The sequence below is a fragment of the Heloderma suspectum genome, chromosome 5 (assembly GCF_057233095.1).
Source record: "Heloderma suspectum isolate Gila_16-S chromosome 5, 16-S_ref, whole genome shotgun sequence".
Classification (NCBI taxonomy): domain Eukaryota; kingdom Metazoa; phylum Chordata; class Lepidosauria; order Squamata; family Helodermatidae; genus Heloderma; species Heloderma suspectum.
The window spans coordinates 1,745,589-1,751,881 of record NC_139462.1 but is presented as its reverse complement, the minus strand read 5'-3'; the positions used below and the strand labels follow the sequence as shown (position 1 = coordinate 1,751,881).

The window sequence follows — 6,293 nt, the reverse complement described above, 5'->3', positions numbered from 1 at the left end:
AAGTGTGAGTAAGTTGAAAAGGATGCCACTGTGGCTGATGAGCTGAGTCAGCAAAGCTGCGCTCTGCATACGGATGTACAGATTTTATTAAATCTGTTCCATCTGTGTTTTGTGGATTGTCAGGCATCTTTTGTTCTGTTGCCCGCTCATTGACAGAATCAGATTTTTTAAAGGGATGTACAAGAATTCCATTCCACTTGCACAAATGCACATTAGTGTTAATGTGCATCAGCACACATGTGCATTAGTGCTAATGTGTACTTGTGCTAATATGCATTAGCACAAGTGCAAATTTGCATGAACCCCCCTAAAAAGTAGAAAACTGGTCCGTAAGTCCACAGAATCTGCACAACTTGGAAAAAGCTGGCCCACTGCAGAATCACAGATCAGATTTATAGACACCTGAACTCATTTAAATCCATTGTGAATTTCTCTGACATCCCTAGCTGTGCATATGTGTACAACTGCTGTGGGGACAACACCCAGAGATCAGAGATAATGGAAGGTTTTCCCTAGCTAGCTGTAGCACTAACAAGAGCAGCCCTGCCCTTATCTCCAGTCTGCGAGCAGGGGTCCCCACAGCCTCACAGGCCACACTGCAGCTCTAAAAAGTGGGGATCTTGCTTGCCCAAGTAAATAAAAAAGGAGCACAAACTCTAACAAAACACTGGTGTTAAGGTCAACAAAGATGGAATGGGAGTAGCAAACTACTCGAGTCATAAAAACGAGGAAAAACATTTATTTAAATGCTCCAGAAGGTGGTGCTGGGAGACTGCTGTTCTACCCAACAGAGCACTGATGGCACTATGGAGTCCCACAAGCTTCCGTTTTGTGCACCATCCCATTTCATAACCGCATAAAACTGGCAGAGGTTATCGGTGGATTAGGGGTGAGGGGTCAGCAGGATGCTGATGGCATCCAGATTTACTTCGCCTTTTCATTGAATCTTGGTGAGGCCCTCTGAACTGGCATCGGAGTCCATACTGAGTTGAATGGGCGCTAATAACCTGAAGCTCAGCCTAGACAATGCTGAGGTCCCATTGGTTAGTCAACCATTGAACTGAAATTTGGCCTCTCCTGGATGAGGTTGCACTTCTCCTAAAGCACCAGGCTCACCACCTGGGGATGTGATTACACAAAGTATCAACTGTAGCACCATGTTGGATCCGCAGCTGTTACCTTTCCTGGAAAAATGCAATGTGGCATCGTTATCCAGGTTTTGATAACATCCTGGTTAAAATACTATAACGCCTTCTATGTTGGGCTGCCTATGAAGACTGCTCATAAAATTGAACTGGTTCTGAATAGAGCAACAAGGCTATTAACTGGACAAGTAGGATGGATTATATTTTGTCAGCAATCCCTAAGCACCATTTCTCTGCCCCCTGCTCCTGCTCTCCACAACCCCTTCTCAATCCTGAACAATGGGAGGGTTGGCGTATCATTTAGTAGGCAAAGGTGACTTGGATCTGAAACAGCCCAAGGCAACGTGGACAGGTTCCAAGGCGTCAGAACTGACTTGCAGGGTGTGTGGTTTTTGTTCCAACTTGATATATTTGAAAACATCCAGCAAGTTCTTCAAGCCGTGGGGGTGGAGCAGAGGAGTGTGTGCGTGCGTGCATGCTTGTATGACTGACAGCTATAGCTTCTAATCAGGGCAAGATTTTACCAGGGTTCTCCAATCCCAGTCTTTTTGGAGGGAACAAAAACATGTGGTAGGGACCAATGAGGAGTCAAACCCCACTCTGCCCTGAAGGCCTGGGGTGGGGGGGGGAGATCACGCTCTGAAGACTTTACAAGGAGGGAGCGAGAGCGGGTGCAAACGTGTGCCTTTCCAGTGAAGCCATCCTGAGGAGCAGGGCTTCTCAGCTCCCACAGAGGAGAGCGGAGGGAGCAACCCCTCCTCTGGCTCTGCCTGAAAGTGGTGTGGGTAGCTGTCTCTGAGGCCTTGGCAAGCAGGAAGGATTTGACAAGTCATGTTTGGTGTGTGTGTGCAACATGGGCTGGAATTCTATTTAAACTTACCTGGAAGTAAGCCCCATTGAACTCAATGAGATTACTCCCATAGGGAGACATTCTTCTCCCTCTCTCAAAATACTAGAACCCAGTGGGGTCATCGCGTGAAGCTGATCGGCGGGAGATTCAGGAGAGATAAAAAGGACTTCTTCATAGTGATGGCCACCAATTTGGATGGTTTTAAAAGGTTAGACAAATTCTTTGGAGGAGAAGGCTGTCAGTGACTCCTAGTCCTGATGGCTCTAAGCTACCTCCAGTTCAGAGGCAGTGAGACTATGCACACCAGTTGCTGGGGAACAGGGACGGGGGGCGCTCTTGCACACGTCCTGCTTGTGGGTTTCCCGTGGGCAGCTGGTTAGTCCCTGTGGGACCAGAAAGCTGGACTAGAGGGACCCTTGGTCTGATCCAGCACAGCTGACCCTGTGTTCTTATGACTTAGTTTTGAGTAGATGTGTATACAGTTGCAGAGTTAGCCACACAACAAAGGACACAGGCAGATGCAGAGTCTTGTCCACCAACTCGTTTTCCAAGCAAAGGTATTTCCAGTGTCTGTTAACCATCCCCAGGTCCATAATTAGCTTTGCACTTTGTGTGAATTTGGTGTCAATGGATCAGAAAACAATTTTGTACAAAACCATAGAGTAGGTAGGACATCCCTTTTAAAAATGAGCAAACAACCCCCCTTCAAACTGTGAAGGGGTTGATAACCCTATAATAAAAGCCGCTGCACCCATTTGCCTGAATTTGGCAGTCTTCATCCCCTCAGAACGGGCTACTAAGCCTGCATGTTACACTCAGTTCTGCCAACAGTTGCAAAAATGGTATAGGCATGTGTTGATTTCCCCACTATAGTTAACGGGGAAGACATCAGAGGCCTTGGAAATGAGGCACGGCTCTGTCTCAGATGGGAGCTAAAGCCTGATGTCATTCAGGGGCTCTGAGCCAAGGCACCTCCCTGTTCGAGCCAACAAGGCGGGGCTCTGAGGGGAGTATTGTTTCTGCACCTATCATTTAACTTCCTTTGGTGAAGTTCCTTCCACTTCTGACTGCTTTGTTTGGATTCACAGCCAGATGTCGCAACATGGCTTATATCCATATTAACCACACATGAATGCAAAATGCTCTTTGGACACTGGTCCCTGTGATCTGTGGCAGTTGTTCTAGATTCCACGCTGCTTGTGCGCTCGCTCGCTCTGTTCTAGGGCAGAGGCTGGCTGAGTGTTGCCTGTCCGCTTCGCACACTCCGTCTGGACTGTGAGTGGCTTAGTAGCCCAGCACACCTGGGAGGCTGGCAGAGGCCAGGCAGGAGGCTGCTCCCAACAGCGTGACCTCTCTCCCCCATCTCTGCACCAAACGGAGCAGGCTAGTGGTCTTCGTCTTCTGCCAAAAGGAGACCAGGCTTTGCACCAGCTTAATCTCCCAGGTGAGCCCTTCAGCAATGGGGCACATCGCCATTTTGTTGCCCATTCAACCACTTTGGAGAGCTCCTCACAATCTCTTTTTGCTTTAACTGCCCAAAATACTGCGGTTTCATCAGCAAACTTGGCCACCTCACTGTTCACGCAGATCATTTATGAACAAGTTGAAAAGCCCTGGTCCCAACACAGATCATTGGGGGACCCCACTGATAACATCCCTTCATGGCAAGAACTGTCCATTTCTTCCTACTAGAATAGAATATAGAACAGAACAGAATGACATGACTGAAGGGTTGCCTGCACTCATAAAGCCCACTGACAGGTATCCCTTTCTTCTCATCCATGTGGGAACAAATGATACTGCCAAGCAGAGCTATGATGAAACCATGTCAGACTTTGAAGCTTTATAACCTGCTCCAGAATTTCCCCAGGGATTCTGGTCTGTAGTTCCCAGGTTCCTCCATACCCTTTTTGAAGATGGGGGAAACATTAGCCCTCGTCCAGTCATCTGGCATGAGAGCAAGCAAGAGGCTGAAGGTCAGCCAAGCAGAGGCGATGAAACCCAGGCCTACAACAACACAAAGAGGAGTAGTAGTGGGAGACTCCTTGCTGCGTAGGATTGAAACCCGAACTGTGGACTCGCCAGGTATGTTGTCTCCTTGGAGAACAGATTAGAGACGTGACTGAAGGGTTGCCTGCACTCATAAAGCCCACTGACAGGTATCCCTTTCTTCTCATCCATGTGGGAACAAATGATACCGTCAAGCAGAGCTATGAAGAAATCACATCAGACTTTGAAGCTTTGGGAAGAAAACTCAAGAACTTTGGGGCCCAGATAGTTTTGTCATCCATCCTTCCAGTACTTAGAAGAGGTATGCAAAGGGAAAGAAAAATACTCTGGGTGAATGACTGGCTACGAAGGTGGTGCTGACGCGAGAGATTGGATTCTGGGACCACAGGCTACACTTCCTGGAAGATGGGCTGTTGGCAAGGGACAGGCTGCACCTCAGAAAGGATGGGAAGAATGTGTTTGGCCACAGCATGAAGAACTTCATCAGGAGGGCTTTAAACTGAATCCTATGGGGAAGGGAGACATAAAATTGGGGGTAAGAATGGGCAAAGGCTCATGCACCGCAACGGAGAGAACAGTTCTAATAGCACCCAATAACAGTCTTCATTAGTTGAAGCCAAAATGGATTTGTCAAGAACAAATCTGGCCAGCCTAATCTGATCCAATTTTTTTACCAGGTCACCTCCCTTCTCGACTGTGAGAATGCTGTGGACAGAATATACCTCAACTTCAGCAAAGCTTGCAGGGAATGCTGATCAAATTTGCAGATGACACAAAATTAGGCGGGATAGCTAATACCCTGGAAGACAGAAACAAAAATCAAAGTGATTTTCATAGGCTGGAGCACTGGGCAGAAAACAACAGAATGACATTGAATAGGGATAAAGGCCAAGTTCTGCACCTCGGAAAAAGAAACCAAATGCACACTTACAATGCTTTGACTTGGATTTGATGTTCTGACTTGGATTCCTGCACTGAGCTGGGGGTTGGACTTGGTGGCCTTGTAGGCCCCTTCCAACCTTACTATTCTATGATTCTAAGATGGGGGATACGTGGCTCAAAAACACTACAAGCAAGAAGGATCTTTGAATTGTTGTTGATCTCAAGCTGAATATGAGCCAACAATGTGATGTGGCTGCAAAAAAGGCAAATACTGTTTTGTGCGGCATTAATAGAAGTATAGCTTCCAAATCACGTGAAGTACTAGTTCTCCTCTACTCAGCACTGGTTAGGCCTCATCTGGAGTACTGTGTCCAGTTCTGGGCACCACACTTTAAGAAGGATGCAGACAAACTGGAGAGGGTTCAGAGGAGGGCAATGAAGATGATCAGGGAACTGGAAACAAAGCCCTATGTGGAGAGACTGAAAGAACGGGGCATGTTTAGCCTTCAGAATAGAAGACTGAGGGGAAATAGGATAGCACTCTTCAAGGACTTGAGGGGTTGTCACAGAGGAAAGGCCAGGATCTCTTCTCGATCATCGCAGAGCGCCGGACATGGAATCATGGGCTCAAGTTACAGGAAGCCGGATTCTGGATCAACATCAGGAAAACTTCCTGACTGTTAGAGCAACACGACAATGGAACCAATTCCCTAGGGAGGCGGGGGCTCTCCCACACTGGAAGTGTTCAAGACAAGGCTGGACAGCCATCTGTCAGGGATGCTCTGACTTGGATTCCTGCACTGAGCTGGGGGTTGGACTTGATGGTCTTGTAGGCCCCTTCCAACCCCACTATTCTATGATTGTAGGATGCTTCTGCCCTGGCTGGGGGCCGCTCACTGTGCAGGGGCTCAGGCTCTTCTCCAGAGGTGCCTCCATCGGGCAGCACTGCCTGGGCTCCCTCCTGGGCAAAGGCAGGGGTGGCCAGCTGGAGGCCACACGAAGGCCAGCCGGCTCGCCCTGTACACAGACTCACAGGGCACCCTGTTGCCTTAAAAGGGCAACACCTGGCTGTTCCTTGGAGGCCTGCAGGCCCAGATAGGCAGGGAACACGGGGCAGCGGGCGCAAGAGGAAAGGGCCCTGGTCCAAATGTGCGATGCTGCGCGGAAGGCACTCTGCCCATGTTCATAGACGCACTTTTTTGTGTCATCTCAGGAACAGCAGGCGCACGGATGCAGCGTAGACCAAGGCTGCAATCCTGTATCCACTCACCTGGGAGTAACTCCATTGAACTCAGTGGGACTAACTTCTGTGGAGACATGCGTAGGATTGCGCCCTAAGAGGTTGAGTCACAGGGTGGTCCAAGACAGTTTGCCGCCTGAGGCTCAGAGCGAAGGGGCGCTTCCTT

The 6,293-nt window shown here is 48.8% G+C and overlaps 1 protein-coding gene across 1 annotated transcript in view; it reads right to left on the bottom strand.

Annotated features, from left to right (window-relative positions):
* The window catches only part of DQX1 (DEAQ-box RNA dependent ATPase 1), a 33,682-nt gene extending 27,444 nt beyond the window's left edge, over positions 1–6,238 (bottom strand). Inside the window, exon 1 of the mRNA XM_084855150.1 lies at positions 6,158–6,238. The gene's annotated coding sequence lies outside the window, so the exon portion shown is untranslated. The remainder of the gene's footprint in view (positions 1–6,157) is intronic.
* Positions 6,239–6,293: the final 55 nt, after the last annotated feature.